The sequence below is a fragment of the Anopheles moucheti genome, chromosome 2 (assembly GCF_943734755.1).
Source record: "Anopheles moucheti chromosome 2, idAnoMoucSN_F20_07, whole genome shotgun sequence".
NCBI classification, from domain to species: domain Eukaryota; kingdom Metazoa; phylum Arthropoda; class Insecta; order Diptera; family Culicidae; genus Anopheles; species Anopheles moucheti.
This window is the reverse complement of record NC_069140.1, coordinates 45,087,479-45,106,718: the sequence shown is the minus strand read 5'-3', so window position 1 is coordinate 45,106,718 and position 19,240 is coordinate 45,087,479.

Sequence of the window (19,240 nt, the reverse complement as noted above, 5' to 3'; positions counted from 1 at the left end):
ACATAAGTGTGAGCTTTATTAGAATTTCTTTATGACACGGTCATTCCTAACATTTAATGGACGATCAAAGGCAATTCAAAATATCATGCATATTATTATCTTGTGTTTCTTTTGATTCTCTAGCAATACAGGCGATGGAAACACAAAGTTTTAAAGAAAGTCAATTCTTGTAAATATTTTGTGTACCTATTTGTATCGATATTATTTGCATATTATGCAATTAGGCATACGTAAAATTAGATTTTTTAGAAATTATATACGAAAACATTAAGTGGTAAAAGTCCTGCCACCTTCAGAGACAAATAATATAAAATGAGGAATTGTTGAAATTACAAAAGATAATTTTCAATTTAAAAGACATTTTACACATGTCTGACTTAGTATTTCCAACAAACATTTGCGTATGAATTGGTGTTCGTGCGTGCGTTTGCACATCAATTCACAAGATACAAAAAACTATGTACGAAAGGTATCTTAATCTCGTAGTCGAAATCATCCTGACCATTTTTGTTTGCAATTTATTACTATTTCTAATTAGTAATAAACGGTTTACCTTAAGAGTTGAACAACAAAAACTGAAACTAAACGGATAAAAGAATAATTCTCAAAGCTGCAAATAATGGATTACTGAAACGATGTTCAAATTTATTGCCACTTAGTTATACCTAACGATCCAAAACGAGGGACCCAAATATTTATCTTGGTCGTTACGGTGCCCTCTATTATCGTTCGATTACTTAAGTACAGAGCAACGCCGATTATCCGGGTGTCTGATTATTCGGGCTAGTTGGGAAATGACAGTTCCAAAGGACGTTTAACATATTCATAATCACCGTTAACGGAAGAAATCGGATAGTTCAATAGTATTAGACAAAATTCTGTACAAAAAAACTACAGCTTTTTATAGTAAAAATAAATTATACACTCTAAAAAAATCCCACCTACGGCCAATGGGTACACATTACATATCGTTGCTCGATTATCCTTCGGGTCGAATCCCAATGAGTACGGATAATCGACATTTCACTGTACACACTCTCGAACGCACAGTCAGTGATTCTATATAAAAGCGTAGTTTTTAAATAATCAAATGATATATAAATATTCGCGTGTATAAATATTCAACACATTTTTTTTTCTTTAAATAAAAGTCAAAGCTAAATAAAAAAATAAATATAAATCAAAGCTAAATAAAAACTAAATATAAAATAAATAAATCGTCAAAGCTTGGAATGTAAATTCAAAACTGTTTATTAAACATTTCAAATACCCATTTAATGGGGTAATATAAACATCCGATAACGAACAGCCAGGACGTATTGCAATAAGAATGAAAATTAAAAGAATAATAATTTATCCACACTGTACCTTCCCGCACAGGCAGAAAGGTATATGCAGCATAAGTTGCAGCGAAGCAAAAACTAAATACAAAACCATACCAATGTTCCAACCACCAACGAAATGCTTTTCCCTCCGGAAGTAAAAAAAAAACAAACAAGAAAAAAAAATACAAACAAAACGAACAAAGATTACGAGAAAGTGCTTAGCTGTGGGGCAAAACATCATCAACCAGACACAAGCAACCGGAAATGAATGGCCGGTCAGAAGAGGTCGATCTAAACGAGAATTAGAGACAGGAAGAGAAAGCTTTCCACCACGGTTTCGCCTCCAAACGGCCACACTGGACACGGTTAGGGTTGGGCAACCATGCGTGACAGGACACAATTAGAAACACATGTTAACTGTTGCATGCGATTCCCTGGCGCGACGGAAGGCCGGTCGCAGACCGTTCGAAGGAAGCCCGCAAACGGGTGGAAACGATCCGGAGGTTTGGTTACAGCATGCAACATTTATCTCTATCAATTATGCACGACACTTATTAAAGACAATGCAATTGGAAAGCGGAACCGGTGCTGGTACTGGTGCAGAAACCACCCAAACAAAGAAGCAACATAATAGGCATATGGGGGTTTGTTTTTTTTTCTTTGCATTTTCTACTTTGCGCAGCACAATTCCAACTCCCCAACACCGTATCCCGCTGATGCGTCCCGCTCCAGGAGTGGTCTGTTTTGCTGGATCGAGTATAGTTGGTCGTATGGATGACGACGGGTAGAGTGCATATGCTCTCGGCAGTTACCATACCAACCAGTAAAACCAGGCAGCATGCCATGAATCTCCCGGAAGCCAGGTACCCAAGAACAAAGCAACCCCATACCATGTGCAACCTCACAAAAACCATTGCACCGGAGCAGTTGCTGTTCTGTTTCCGGTCGGTCAGCCAACGGCGATGAATGCCGACTGTCTAGGCATTGGCCATCATGCAGAGCGCTGGTACCATTGCACGGCGTCTCATTCCCATCCATTCATTCACACACTCATATTAGACAAAGGATGCATAAAGCGCCAGTGAGAACCTCAGCCAACCTGCAGTGCAATTGTAACACGTGCTGAGCTACTCACGGTACGGAACGGATACAACTATGCTGTCTATGGGCGCCGCAGGATAATTTTGCTATTCTTGCACGGATGTGAGCATACGTTCGACTCCCCGCACCCATTACCTGTCCCAATCTCCGGACGCAGCAGACGCAGGATACCATTTTTATGAGCCTTCCATAGAACATTCTCAGAAAGGTTGCTGGAGAGCAGTTTGTCTAGCGCAGTACGGTTGCGCACATGATAAGTAGCTCTGGTTAGTGAGCAATAGAAGGCAACGGGAATCAATTTTCAATTAAAATTAGTTTTGTCCATCCGTTCGGCTCCCTCTGGGATGGTCCATTCGTGACGTAGCTGGATGTGTGATGGAAGAAAGGGAGGAAAAGCTATCATCATTCACAGAATATAGTTATTAAAAGTCACCAGCAGCGAATGCGTGTGTGAATTTCTGATTCTAATTTCATTGTTGTGTGATTGCGCTTTCCCAAGCACGCTTAATGACTGTGGCGTATTTAAATATTGGTACTTGTGGCTCTTTTATACTGTCAGTAAAAATGTGTGTTAATTTTATTAGCATATTGACCAGAAGAGTAGGATCATAACCAAACAGATATTTTATTATTGTTTAATACAACAAAGTAATCTGGCTCAGGGAGAAAAAATCAATCATCATCAATTTTGTTATACCGATAGTATAATTTCAGGCGTTTTGATTGCATACTATCTGGCGTTATTCCTGAACATGATTCAATAATAATCTGTTTGAAACAGAATTAAGTATTGTAAGATTGTATAATACTACTGTTAAGTTTTTTTTTTCATATTTAATATTTCATAAGTAATTTATTGTGTGCCTCAAGGGTTGGGCAAATTACATAATAACGTATATCTAAACGGACTGGAATAGTTTAATGATTTAAATTACCAGTTTTATGTCGATGAAACAGAAAAATTGTCACATTACACAACACCTACAGCCATCTGCAACCGGACACCTAATAATGGATAGCATCCCAAGGCGAGGTAAACCACAAACACCCAGGAATGTTGCAACCGGCTCGCTGCTGAACACTCACCCACTGCGGATCCCACATGCCTCACTACCTATTTACCCCTGTGCACGATACGTACGAAGCTGTTTACGGTCAAACTTTGCACATTTGCATCAACGCAAAACTTTCTACCCTGTGTCTCACTGCATACGGTTCCCATTGGACGGTGCCCGTAGCATTAGGGTCAACGTCGATGCACCCATACAAAGCATGTGATGCTGATCAGGATCGGTGGTGGAAAGATAAAGTTTAGTTTGCCCGTGTATCAACTTGTGTCACCCCTCTCGTAAAGGTCAGATGGGTCTATGTTCTAACCGCGTGGAGGACGCATACGGTGTTGCATGAATCAAAAGCTGGCAGTCAAATTAGATTTTCAGGAAAATGAATAAACTTTTATTTTTGGTCTGTGTGCTGCCGGTTCGACGCCACTCAGTGTGATGAACCCTACATTGTAGCTATACTGCTTGGCTGGTAGTCGCTCTTCTGCATTCAGTTGAGCAATAGCAAATCATAGTGAAGGAACATTTTTAAAGCTTGTTTAAGATAGACGTACATAATTACGTCAAATAATTACATTGATTATAAGAAAGATACTTGAAGAATTGATGTGATTGTTGAACGCCATTTCTCATGAAGCCGAAGTGATATGTAATAATAAATATATTCTTGCCGTGTGCTAATATTTCACGCTACAATTGCAATTGCGGTCACGAAGAATTTCCCGAACAACCAATCGAAAGATTTCTGCCCGAAAAAAAAAAAAACAACAAACCAAGCGAAAGGATTCGTCCCTTGACATTCTTTTCTCACCAAACCAAACCAAAAGTATTTCAGTTGGGGGCCAATTTCTTTCGGCAAATAAAAGGCAGAGTAGCAAAACAGAACCCCAAAAAAAAACTGCAATCCACAAAAACCACGATGAAACCCATAACGGACGACGGCACATCGACAACTTGTCCGCAGAGAAGCAACCGCAAACTAGCAATTTAAAATAACCATTGTAATAAATAAATAGTCACATTCGGACGCTACCCATCGCTACATCGTGACCGGTCTCGTTTCTCTCTCTCTCTCTCTCTCTCTCTCTCTCTCTCTCTCTCTCTCTCTTTTCCAGTCCCTATAAAAGATCGCTTTTGAGGTTGACAACCCTGCTCCCCGCAAGAAAAAAATACAGCCCTCGGACGTGACTAACAGACGGACGAACGGACGAACCAAACTGGCATTCGACCCAGCGATCAACCAACTATCGAGGGTTGACCCGAGAGGCCTGCCAGCAAAATTTGTTCCCACGAAACGGTAACGGCCCGCTCCCGTTTCCCTTCCTCGTCATCCCTGTCGGCCAGGATCACGCGTCAGATGTGAAGTACAAAATGGGAAAACTTTTCCCCACACTCACATCGACCGTGTATGTATGAATGGAGGGTATTTTTGTGCCGATCGTGTTTTTTTGGGTAAATAGGAACCGAGGTTAGCGGTAGGTAGGCTGTGGGTAATGTGAAAAAATTGCAAACTACTGCCACCACAGCAATGTGGTGAAATGCTACGAGATGGTCGCTTATTTATTGCACTGTCAACAGTTTCAACAGTCCCCGGCGAAACGTTACGCCGGTGCCGATGAAACAACAACAAATTCCGAGCTCATTTTCCAGTGGTTATCAAATTAAAGTTTACCTTTACGCTTTACGCCCGCAGCGTTAACGATGTGGTTCGATCTTCGACCTGCACCGGGGCACCGGTGCCGGCCCGGGTGCGGGGGACAGGTTTCGCTTCTGCTACAAAACAATGCCCTTCTCGCTTCCGATGCTCCGTACGCTGCTTGCTTGGTGGTGCTGGTGACAAATTTCCCTGAAGTTTCATGCCAATATTTGGGAAATTGGTAATTGGTAAAATTTGGTTCCGGTTTGTTAGGTAATTAGTCTAAACTCGAACCATCGACATCCCATTCCCGAGCGTTGTTGCATGTAACTAATGCTCTCGCGATTGACACTGAAGCTGGAAAGTGAGTGGTGCTCTGTTCTACGAGTAAACAGTTTGACTCACTTAAACACAATGATCAACTTAGGAAAATGACCAGCTTCGGCTATATTGAGAATGATCTTTGTATTTTAGGTATGTCCCATGGCATTTTTCATTTTGTTTTTATGTTAGCAAATGTGCAGTACTTACGATGTACAGGACTTATCTGGTTATAGCTTGTAATATTTACATTTAACAGCTGTTTTACTCAGGCCATGTAAAAGTATAAAAGGTATAAAGGTATAAAATGTAAATAATAACTGATTAGTAATAATAATAATTAAAACAATAATAATAATAATAATAATAATAATAATAATAATAGTAGTAGTAATAATAATAATAATAATAATAATAATAATAATAATAATAATAATAATAATAATAATAATAATAATAATAATAATAATAATAATAATAATAATAATAATAATAATAATAATAATAATAATAATAATAATAATAATGGTTTCGAGCAAATCGTTCATCGTGGCAGAATTTTATTTCTACACAAATATATTTATGGCATTACATGCTCCAGACCTCTAGGCCTGTCATTCATGGTTGTTGAATTTTATTCAATGGTCAATTCGAATGCAACAGCTGATTTGGCCGTAGCGGTGAAACGGATCGAGTCGAGCAATGCTGGAAGCCCTTGGCGGAATGATAGTTGGAACCCCTTGTTCTAACCAGGTTGAACGGAGAGAGTTGGGCTTGGCTCTGAGACCCCTTAAAATCAGACGAAGCTAAACGTCCAGCTGGAAAGGGACGTCACAGCTGTCTCACTTTGATCAGGTTGAGAATCAGGTTGGGGTTGAGCAATTTCTCCAGAGACCCCTTGTGGTACGGATACCCGAGCTAAGACGATCAAAGACTCGATAAATCTAACCCACATTTTCTCGGGCCTTGATAGCCGGTCCTGCGTATGTTGGGGTTGGTTTCCGATGAAATTTTGTACCGGTCCTGTCGTGGGCCCAGAGGTATCATGATAATTCCACGTACCTGGAAATCTGAAAGAAAATGCCTGGTGGAGGAACAAGATCAGTGCTGTGAACTGCTTAAGTTGGGCATCGTGATAAATAAAAAATAAAAAATATGAATCCTCATGTTAAAATTATAACTTTTTATTAAAACACTATAACGAAATAATTCTAACTCGCTACAATGCCTTTATTTAGATTTCCTGTTGGTCCCCTCTAACTAGCAAACACGATGCAATGAGTACTTTAAATATAACTTCCTTCTCCCCCACACCACCAGCTTTCGTGAATCGCTCCACAAACTTCGCTGTTCATCGCACAGATGTTGTCCGACGTGTTTGCACATTTCCCACGGCTATGACCTCGTTGTCGCCGTCCTCGTGGGAGTATGCCGCGCGGTTGTTTTGGAAATAAATCGAGTGGAAAAAAGGCGCCACTCGAAAATAGGAAGCGTACACATTTATCAGCCAATCATCAATATGATCGGCTAGAACCGTTTTTTTTTTTTTTTTGGTTGTTCATTGTTGATTGTTGTGCGTGTCTGTGTGTTGCTGTGTGCTTTTAGCAACGAACGGTTCTAACCTGCAGCTTCGCTCAAAAACTGACGCTGGCTTGCAGCCAACCAACTGGGCACTCGGTTTGCTTGCTCGCGTTCGATCAATATTTTATTTGAAATGTTCCCCAGGGCTGCACTGGTTCGCACCAGTTTCTATTATCCTGCGTGCGTGTGTGTGTGTGTGTGTGTGTGTGTGTGTGTGTGTGTGTGGGGGTGGGGTGAGGCACAAAGCCCTCTCGATTCGACCCAATTCTCACGCTTGCCTAATACCGCCATAATACAAAAGCTTATAAAACCCACCACTCATCAAGCGATGGGAAAGTTTTGAAGCCAGAAAAACCCACACAGGCACACGGGGGCGCATACGTCAACATCAAAAATGCCCTAAACATCATTTAGTTCCGGCGTCAATGTGCACCATAATGTACCGCCGGGCTGAGGAAGCGCGCACCGCATTTGATTTAATTACGCCGATACTGCACGTACGCAAAACGGTGCTCAACAATCGAACCCTAAATAGTGCACTCGACCCTTCATGCTCGTAATCGATGATGTGTTTGTCCAACAGACGGCGATCCACACAAACGCAGCCCCTTCTCACGCCCCCTTAATTGAATATGCTGCCCATCGGGTACGGGGACGCGAGCTTGCACCGGAACGAGAGCCCCGAGAACGCGGCGGTAATTATTTTTCCATTTTTATCTTCCCACGCTTAAACTTTGAATAATTCTACACACGCGCACGGTATTTACCGCAGCCCGCACCATATTACGATATTAATTATTTACACTTTGCCGTTTGCGCTTCGAGCGCCAGCGACTGGAAAGAAATGGAAATGGTTATACGGCATACAAGTCATACATTTATCGCACCGCTCGCTTTCAACGCACGGAAATTTCCGCTCTAACAATGCACTTCACTGTGAGATCGAAAAATATGTTCTGCATTAATCGATTGTGTCGTTTTTTGTTTCCCGTTGGTCCCACAAACCGCATGCAATGCAATATTAAATGCTTCATTCTAGCATTTTCACATTTCATGGCAACTGAAAGCCGCATATTTGTGTGAGAGTACTGTTGCCGTTGCTTGCTGTGATTGTAATATCTTTGGGACCCGAATATTCATGTTCCAATAGCTGGCGCAGTATGTACATTTGCTTTCTGCGTGGAGTTCATTTCGTTCCAAATGTTGGTTTTTTGTAGCATAAAGAGAAAATAAATGCATTTATTCGTTAACAAAAGCAGGTGGATGGTAAAAGTTTACTAAAAAAAAGCTTAAAATTTGCTGCTTACTTTACAACATATTTGGTGCAATTGTAACGAGGATCGTAATTTTAATGTTACTTTAGTTTTTAAAGTAAAGTCTGCCTAGTGGCTCAACATACAAGCTAATAGCTAATTTAAATTTAAGATAAGAGCTAAGAGAGGAAACAATTGTAAAGGGGCTAAGAATTAAAGAGAGGACTTTAACAAGGAACGGAATACGGAGTGTGAAAGGAGAAAATCAAACAAGTGAGACAAGGAATTAAATACACATAAAGCACGCAGCAAATGACCATTGCGACCAACAGAGGTATGGCTTAAAGGGATTAATGATAATAATGTGAAATAAATTATCTCATGTTACTGTTCCATTTGTTATCAATTCGCTTAATTTCTTGTCCTTATTTTTTCCCTTTATTATCTATTTTCCATCAGAATTTCATCGATGTTACAATCTTTTCTGTTGATCTGTTTTGATTGTTTGCGTTTTTTTGTTTTACTTTTCTAGTTACTTATTTAATCCATTGTTTTTTTCTTTATTTATCGTTAGTACGGCCTTATCTTACTTATTATGTTGTTTTATTTATACATTTTACTATCATGCCCTTACTTTCTGTTTATTTTCAGCATTTTTTTTAGTATTTCTAATTTTTTTTTTTTATTTTTATGCTGAAATTATTTTCCATTTTTCTTATTGCTTACCTTTTTCCATTGCATTCAATGCAGTAATGATTTATACACTTATAGTTGACGTATAGTGTACAATGAGTGTATGTTGTACTCAGGCCCTTTATAGACACTGAATTCTATTCAATGTTTACATCTCGCTCGAACAGCTAATTAATGCCGTTCAGGTGCTTTTAACGATGAAATCAGTTATCATCAGAATCAGAAGAAAACTCTTTCGATTTGCCAATTACAAATGTCAGATCTCTACTGTCAATCACTGGGCTGTCATTGTGATTGTGCTAGTGATTGATCAGAAACGGCCAGAATCGATCGATATAAAAGACCATACAGTCCAGACCTAACACCAAACATCTTAAATTAAATTATAACAAATTTCACTTAAAAATACTAAATTTAACTATCCAAAACTAAAGAAAAGCATAACAAAAATTATGTAATGTGCGTAGGATAAACATATTTCATATCATCCGTTTCAATAAATAACTGTAAATCAGGACACTACGGACATTCCAAAGAACCGTACAATCCTCAACAAAGCTCACACGGTACAGCTAAAAATAAACTCTCTAAACACGGAACAAACGAACTTAAAACGCGGAATCGGACACTTTATCTGCACGAATAGAATGATTAGTTGACAGCAGCAAAACTAATACAAAAATTCCTCACCAGTTGAGTGCCGGGGGTTTGGCGCACTCTTGTTTCCCGAAAGCAATTTCACCGTTTGTCTTTGATGTTGCCAACGATGCAAGAACGATGCAACTTCTGCCAGGTCAGTGCTAGTGATATCAAAATGAAGCACGATGCTCCAACATGCTTCCCGGTGGTAGCTGACACCGTTCATCGGCCATTTGTGGTGCTGAAAACACTCCATACAGGAGTTTAAATTATTTCAATAAAAATTCCCCAAACAGTCTCACAAAGGTGTTTATGTGCTGTGGAGGACAACGCACAGCAGCACAGCACTGCTTTCTTTTTGATTCCACTAAGCATAGATTTGTTTATCGCTCGCATACTAACTTTATTTTATTTAACCATTACATCTTCTATGGATAACTTGAGAAGAAATAACATGGGGCTGTAGCTATTCTTATACGTTTTCAATTGCTTACCAGAACTAGGACGGTTCTACACGGAATAACACGTGTGATAAAGAATACTACTTCAACATACCTTCTGAGAAATGTATTGCACTCAAGGTGCACTCAGGTTTTTTCACCTCAGTCCTTTTTTATACTTTCAAATTGCATGTCTACAAAACTTGGATCTCACCGTCAAATTTCCAAGCACCAATGGTAATTACCGCCTAGAAAAACTCCGGCAAGTCTCGAGGAAGACACACTAGGGTTGCAGGTACTGCAGGTAATGGTGACAGTGGTTTGTAATTGCGTACAACAACGAAACAACCACAAACAGAATTGCAATGCCATACGAAACGGGAAAGAGCATTGCAATATACAAACGGGCTAACAAAACGTATCACGGAATCGGTTATGCACAAAAACAAACCAACGCAACGAAACCGAGTCAGACACGTAGATCCTTGGCTCGGTAATGAAATATCCTTAATTACAGCACAAATTCACCTGCTCACACATACAAGCGCACGTGCGTTTTCCAGGACTTTTTCCCCCAGTGGCACCACCATTACCGTTCTTTCTTTCCTTTTTCCTTTTTCTCTTGTCGAAAGGGATAAAAGTTGCATCCGTTCTTACAGCCAGTCGTTGCCAAACAGTTTGACACAAGTTGTTTTTTTTTGCAGAACGTACAAAAAGGGTTGAATATTCTTAATGCAATGAAAACTTCTGTCAAACTTTGTCTCACTTCTCGCATTTTCAATAAACGATGTTCCAAGGAAACGCATCGCATGTTACATCATTGTGAATTTGTGTATCTTTACTTTAGAACGTTTCTTACAAGCCTTTGTTTTACCTTACCGAATTATTGGTTGAATGAGAAACATATCGCGGTGATGGAGTTTTATCTAACTACTATTCATAATTAATTTTAAGCATAATGACATTAAGCATAATGTCATATGCAATTTCAAGCATTCTTTTCTATTTGTTGATTGCTTCATAAATAAAATATTATCAAAAGAATTAAGTTAACTCATGATTTAAGCTTAGTAAAATAACACTAACTATTAAAACATCGCCACTCAAGATGGAGACGCCTGGTGCCTGTTGGTATGAGAGTGGCTGCGTCCAGCAACAAATTCATTAAAACCCAACTATCTGTGGCGGAGGGTAATTTATCCAAAATGCAATAGTAAAAAAAACACACAAACACACACAAACAACGTTCCTGCTTTCAACTGGTTCGTCTTAATCAACCGATAGTTCCGTCGGCAAGCCCGAAAAATTAACCTCTACCACCGCACCGCTCGCAAAACATTCAATCAGATCCGTCGCTAAACTTTCCACCCTTGATGATGTGCTGCAGTTTCGCAATTTGTCTACATTCCGGAAATCAGTTTCTCATGCTGAAAGTTTTGTACCGAACCCCAAACGGAAAGCAGTGTCGCACGTACAGCAGTGTGCCGGGTCCGTTGAAAGATTGCTTTCCACAACGCTTTCCCGCTGCTGTTGCCGATTTTCTTTGCCCCCCCTGCGCGTCCCATTTGACCAGAAATGCCAAATCAAGCAAATAACCAAGTTTTACATCCACCAGCGAGCAGCTAGCTGGTGGCTCTGTCAATAAAAATGGGTTTCATTCACTGCCGGCAAGACGAACAATCTCGATTGACACCGTGCGGCGGTTGAAGCAAGCGGTAACCAAACTACGGTTTTACATTTTTGGAATCAGTTCATTTCGCATGCCAACCTCGGATTTGGGTAAATTTTCCCCACTCCAAACCCGCCGTCCACCGCCAGTACCATCCAGTTCGCATAGCCTTGCGTAAAAAGTTGTGGTCACTCAGTTCAATTCCCCGGAAAAAAAAGGCGAGCGCGGAAAATGCCAACCAAATCCACCAAATTATAAATGCAACAAAACCTACAATCAGTCAACCGCAACTGGAGCCCGTCCGAAGCGAATGCATCGGCACACAGTCTGAGGCTGATGGACATCTTAACGGTAAACCGCAACGATGCACCGGCAGCGAAGGATGAAGGATCGTAAATGTTTTATCTTGCCGGTGCTTTCTTGTGCTTTTTCGCGCTGTTTCATCCGCAGCAAAATGGACAGTGCTGCCACAGACTACTTCCGGCAGTTGCAGCCGGCGCGGTTGCCGCAGTTGCAGAAAACCGCGACAGTGAAAAGAACGACCCGGCGATTGTGGATCTTGCAAATGATCCGAATGTGTACCGGGATGAGCGCTGCTGAGTTTTGCTTTACCGCATAAATTGGATAATTTGCCGGGGCAAGCTCAATGCAATGTAAAGGAAAAAGCTTCTTCCGTGGAAGCTAGGAAGTGGCACGGCAGGATTCATTTAATGAGATGCAGTTGGTGTTTGTCATTCGCTATATTTGGTGGTTGCTGAATAAGTTCTGCGCAAGCCAAATAGAATGATTACAACTAAATCACCCGTTAACTTTTGTTCAGCGCGGTAGTTGTTTTGAACAAACCTACTGCGTTTTCCTGTCCAAGTGGTACAGTTGGTGCCATTTCTGATTTCTTCTTAAGCTGAACCGTAGTTTGTTGTGGTATGTCTTAGATAATTTTCCCTTTCTGGATCTTAAAAGCTTTACAACAAACCGCCCCACATGAGCGGGAAAACGCTATAAACAATTGGGTTGGATAGTCCTGATAGGCTGTAAGAGCGGAGAAGATAAGAATATATAAAGCAAAAAATGCAGTAGGAGCGTCTCGTGTGGGCTTCTAAACCAAATGGTCGGTTTTCTATTAACCTTATTGCATGCTTTAACGTATCCATATTGCGACAAAATATTAAGATTTTTTATATAATCGTTGCCACCAGGTGGTTGGTCCAACGGTCAGCAGTTAATATATCTTCTTTTTAATGGGAATACATCTACCCGAAGGGGTCTAATCATGCTATTTCTGGTTTTTTTTTTGACTTTACGAATAAAGTAGCTGGATAGTTCGTCCAGCGTACGGGTGATTGATCCGGACGGGATTTTGTTTCGGGCCTGTCATGTGGAACCGGCGTCGCCCCATAACAGTAAATATTTATTAGCCCCATTTAGTAACGGCTGATGTTTCTGGTCAAAGTAATTTTTCCGGCGTTCGTGGTGATCGTTAACGACTTATTATTATTTTTTTTGACTCAATATTGATTCAAAATTTTGATCCAATTTGAAGGGATAAAGATATGTAATTAGATTCATTGCCAAAACAAAGGATGATTTGATCAAAAAGACTACCATAGTAATGAATAATATTAATACAAGCATCTTTATGTCACCTAAGACTAAAGTACCGCCGAGCTGTCGCAAGATGGCGCAGCAAGGAGTAAAAGTATTTTCGTGCAACTTTTCCTTGTTATTCAAATTCCCAATGAATTAAAATCAGTGGCGGAGCTAATGATGGGCGGAGTAAAATGCTAGGCTCTCACAGTGTGGGGGACCCCAAAAAGTCAGTTTAGCATATAAAAGGGTTCCGAAAAGCGACGCTTCAATCCTTTCCATATACAAGAGAGGGCCCCTAAGTGTACCACCAGGGGCCTCTGGAGAAATTGGTACGCGAATCCCTCCTCCCCCAACGATCCAACCTGTTCAAAGCGAGATAGTTGTGTGGCCCCATCCAACTACGCTTTGTTTCATTTGAAGGGCCTCGAAACCACTTCCGATGTGATTTTCTGAAATTCGATCAACAACAACTAACAACAAAGTACATTAACAAACATTATGAAAACAAGAAAATCGAAAAAACAAAACACCTTAGAAATTGGAGTGCTAATCAGTGCAAGTACATTTAATAGTAGCATACATTGCAACATAAGCTAAATTCACTAATTAGCACTGAAAGCCGAAATTAAGTTGAAACAAAGCAAAAGGAAAGGAAAAGGTTTGATAATTCAAATAGGAAAGTTAACAGACAAAAGAATAAACAACAGAATAACTACAGTATAAGAAAATAATGGTGACATAATATGAAGTAACAATGAGTTAATAAAATTTAAAAAAAAACTTGATATTATAATAAAAGGTTACAATGCGAACAAAACGAACGAACGAACAAAGGCTGATGCAAAATAGTTCAACCTATCTAACAACTGTTACATCCTCTCTCGTACAAAGTAGCAACCAATGGAAGTAAATAATAACTCGGGGAAATTATTTACTCCTATCGTTTGCCAAATACTTTCGATCACATCGAACGCCACCGTTAGCCAAAAAAAAAACAAACGATCGAAAGTAAAAAACAACTTTACGATTGACCAGGCGAGAACTTTTTTATGAGACTTTCGCCACCGTGCCACCGGTCACCGGTGTAGCCCCTACCAGTTTTATGATCATGTTTGTTCGACGGAAGGAGAGAAAAGAGTAAAGTTTTTTGTCCCCCAACTTCTGGCGACTGGGCACCGGTGCCCGGTAGGGGGCCGTGCGTCGCGAGCGCCATTTGGCTTGGCTGTCGAAACCAACAAACCGCAATTTCAACAGAACTTCTGCAAGCGGGGGGGAGGGGGTAAAAAATGAAAAAGAGCTTACAAGGACAGCGAACAAAAAAACAACTCAAGGGCTTACCCGGGGTTTGCCCAACCAGCGAACGGTGCTCCAATTCCGGATGGAGTAAAACAAACAATTCGAAGCACCCGAATGCGGTGAACAAGTAATTAGAAAACGTCTTCACAGTCCATTTCTGATCCATGCACGGTCCCGTGCCACCGTACCCTTCCAGTGCAGCACAGTTCTATTTGTTAATACGACGTATGACAGTGTTTTTTTTTTTGTTGGTTGGTTTTCTTTAGTTCTCTTGGTTTGCCCTACACGCCATCACCGTGTGCAACAAGCTTGTTCCCGTCACAGCATGTTGGCGCTTGCGGTTGTGCTCCTTCGTTCAGTTTCTCGTTCGTTTTTTTCGTTCGGGTTTTGTTTTTATTTCCACTGCGTGGATTTATTTTCAAATTGCATTCCTGCTCCAAAACAACAACAACGCTCAACCCCAAACCTACAACTGCGTTTTCTGTTTTCTACAGACCCTATCTACAGAGAAGCAAGAGGGTAAAAGCAATGGTCATACACGCACAATCAAGTAACGTAACTCCTTGCCTCGGTACGGTGTAGCCAACGGTGGAATAGAAGAACAAAGCCACACATACAAACCACGCAGGGTAAGATTGAAAAGCTCGTGCAAAAGCATGGAAGGGACGGGGCACTAAGGTGCATGGGGTGGTTGCCGGCTCTAACCACGATGCACACGCGTTCCTACCATGAATAGATGCGAAATACCTACGCGAAGATGAAACTTTCGGCCCAGGTTTTACGGAGAAACAGGATTTGGTTTTAAAACACCCGCACATTCGCCGAAATTCGGTTGGGCAAAACAATACTACATCCCAAGAACGCAAAAAAAAACATGAATATCGCAGCTGTTTAGCTTTCACCCTGTTGGAACACTTTAAATTTAAAGCTCGTCTTTTTGAAGGTAAATTTGTGCTGTAGTACATGTTTTCGCAAAAAGGAGATGGCATCCATTCTTAATAGCTTACCTATAACACTTTCGTAGTATGCGATTTGCATTTTGCAAACCCGCCTATTTACAGCAATCAGGGTACGGAATAAATAGGATAATTTTTAATTTTTGGCAAATTTCACAAGCAAAAAAACTCAACTAACACGAGATTTGCAAGAATAGACGCTACACACTAACAGGGTTCGGAATAGAAAAGAAACGATCGAAACTCTTCTCCCTTTTTTTGGTTGTGGGTCGGAAACCTCGGAGCATGTTGGTCTCATTTCTTTTCTGAGCTCATTTGGCTTTTAACTAACCGTGGAAGGATATTTAGTCCTGTAAACGGCGGAACGAAACATCCGGGGTTTGGCACCGATTCCGACGTACGAGAAACCGGTGCCCTAACACCATACGTTTGTTTATTTAAACCTGTTAAATAAAAATCTCATTATCTCGCGGTTTCTCTTATTCGCGGATTCGTAGATATGCGGTTGTTAGAAATTTAACAGCTGGATTATAATATAATAAAAAATCTAGGCAAGAAAGGGGAAAAAATTGATCAAAAACGCCTTCCTTTGTCATATAAAAGATTTGCTTTTACTTATTGCTATTGCTTTCTTTCAAATAGCCGCTTAAATTGCAGAGTAAATGAAGTACAGAGAAGAAAGTCGACTCTGTAAATTTGAAGTATAAACTAAGTAAGAATAAGTAACGGGGTTCCCTTACTACTGCACTAGCTCTTTATTCCTTCACGATCAGATTTGGAGTGTCCTTTTTAGAACCTTACGCGGCTTATCCAACTGACATTTGTGTCAGCTGTCAATTGAACAACGTTGTGTGGGTCGAGTATGATATTGCACTATATTACATATCATTTAATTATATCACCTTTAACTCTATATTTCATCAAGATTCTACATACACGGAAATTGGAGTATTCGTATCTCTGGGGCTGCCTGTACAGCGTATCCAGTAAAAAAAAGATTAATGTTATTAATGCATTTCAATTGGCAATATGTAGAGCAAACAGTATAAAAAAGTATTGGTAAAAACTCAAACAATTCAATAAAAAGAAAGGTAAAATTTGGGTACTTCAGTGACTGCAACAGTTGCTTGAAACATGCAAACAGAATGATATAAAGCATTTTGTTATACGCATTGCATACTTGCAGGGTAAATATTTCCAACAATCTAAATTCAGCAGATCATGATGCATAAGTCCTAGCCTCCGCAATCCTTGTACGTTTCAAAAGGATAAATAGTGTTTCACGAGTAACGAATACGAAAGTGGAAATAAACGTATTGTTATAAATGTTAGCAAGCATCCAGAACAGCAAAACAAAATCAGTCTGCACCACTGTGACTTGTTGCACACGACAACACCGAGGTGGCATGGAGTGCAAAAAGGTAAAACCATTCTTCGCATGCAACAGAAACAGCAAACTGTTACCGATTGACAAAACCATCTCTCGCGCGGATGGTTAAGGGTTTGTGGGAAATTCACGGTGCAACCACCCGCACTTCACGCTGCAACAGGTTACAACCGGAAGCGCAATAATGCATGATATGTACCGGCTGTGCATGTTACGAACGGGAAGATATTTCGAGCTTGAACGAGTATTGCTGCGTTTGGGTGAATGGGTTTTGTTTTTTGTTTACCGGCTTACTGAACATCCGCTTACATTTGATTCCTGTGTAAATTTAATGCTCGAAATTTCGCAAGATTGTACAAAAGATTGTAATGAGATTTGATTTTCAGTGAATTTCAAACTAAGTAGGAATTTTCCAACTCAATCATATGAAATCACTTTCATTCGGAGCTTTGTTTTTATAGTGCCAAAACATGCGAGCCGGAAATTCTTCACCAACAATTAGCTAATTGATGCAGACGTGGTAGGAACTGAACAAGCCACTATATACAACGTACTGTACTGCACCGTGCCGGAAAAAGGGTGAACGGTGGTGGTTGAATTGGTGTGCCGAGGTTCGCGAATGCAACACGTGCACTGCGTTTCCACTAATGGAGTGTGCGGAACTATTTGCATAGAAATGTTCCGCCCCCCACCGACGGACAGTGGGAAGAAAAGGCAACAAAACAGTTGCACAGCGTGTGCATGCGACAGAATGAACTCTGGAGAATATCATACCAAATGAAGCTGTACATAACTTTTTGACGGTTACATCGCCCAACCCAATTCGTTTTGTTTCGTTATAGAAGAACTAACATCGACAGTAAAAAATACGCATCTTGTTTTAAAGGTTCTTTAAATTTCATTACTTTAGACTTCTAACTCCGGCCCTCAAGAGCCTCCGGAGTGTCCCCCAAGAGCTAATCTTAATATCTTAAGAGATTGTCTTATTAAACAAAGTTTTAATATGCAAATATCGTTTAAATTTTAAATAATGTTATAGCTAGAAGCTTTGCTATTTTTTTTCTAGCAAGTGTCGAGTTTCGATGAGTACGGATAACCGTCGCTCTACTGTCTCTGTGTAAATGACCCCCAGCTACGGTGGTTTCAACCAATGCGGCCCGTGAACTGAACAGTTTGGAGAAACCTGCTTTAGACTAAAGCTTACGTATGCTACACACAGGTGACCAAACCGCAGCCAGTTATGGATTATGTTCAAGTTGAAGGGGAATATGAATCAATATGTAAAGTATAGAGTTTATGGAGTATAGAGAGAAGAAGAGAGGGAGTTATAAAAATAGAGAAACGAATATTTATAGATCAGCGGGATAGGAAAAAAAGATATAAAGACAAATATACGAGTCAGTTGAGTTTGAACTGTCAGCTGGAATATATATACTCTATATTGTATAGCGTTTTAATGTGATCCGAAAAGTGTATTCCCTCCTCAAGTTACAACATAAAGGTTCATGGGATATCTTTGAATTTTTGAACTTTTGCAAGGAAAAGTCACGATCATTGGGAAAACGATCATTCAAAAAAACAAAAAATGAGAAAGAGTCAGTTTTAGAAAATGAGAAGAATTTCTCATCTATCTCAATACATTTAAATCCAGTATAGCCCAAACGCTTGAAAAGTAAATCCTTGTAAGCGAATTCGAATCCTGTGTAGCAGAAGCTTTAATCATCAGTTCAAATGGTAACATATTTATCGCTACTAGGAACTAAGAACTTGGTATACCTTAACACTGAAGGTATGAAATTGAACGTAAATAATGAACCAAAGTTGTCCTATTATTTATTTGCTTGTCTGCCCCACATGCGGCGCTGCAAACTCCTTTCCAAACACACACACACATCGATCGATAGTGCTCTAAAGCAAATCTAATTTTTATGCAGCATCCCCGAATCATAATCAATAAACGATAGCGAGCAGGATTCATCAGTGCCGAATGCAGATGTTCCGCTGTCGGTTATGAAAAACAAACAGCCGGTCCGTTATCGGTTATGCTAACATTGGAAGCTTCTTTCCCATCCAGATCGCATCACCCGGAAGGCACTATTGTGTCGCGTTCTGGCAGTCAGCAAGTCGTCCATCATCAACCAGCGGGTATATGGTTGCTCGCATGCATATTCGCGTGCCTTTTTTCCTAACCACAGTTTCCTAATTTTATTACGATCCCCCAGCACTTCCAGCGTTCCCATCCGACACCATTCCGCAGTGGGCGTCATCCGTTATCGGTTCCGAACGATCCGATCC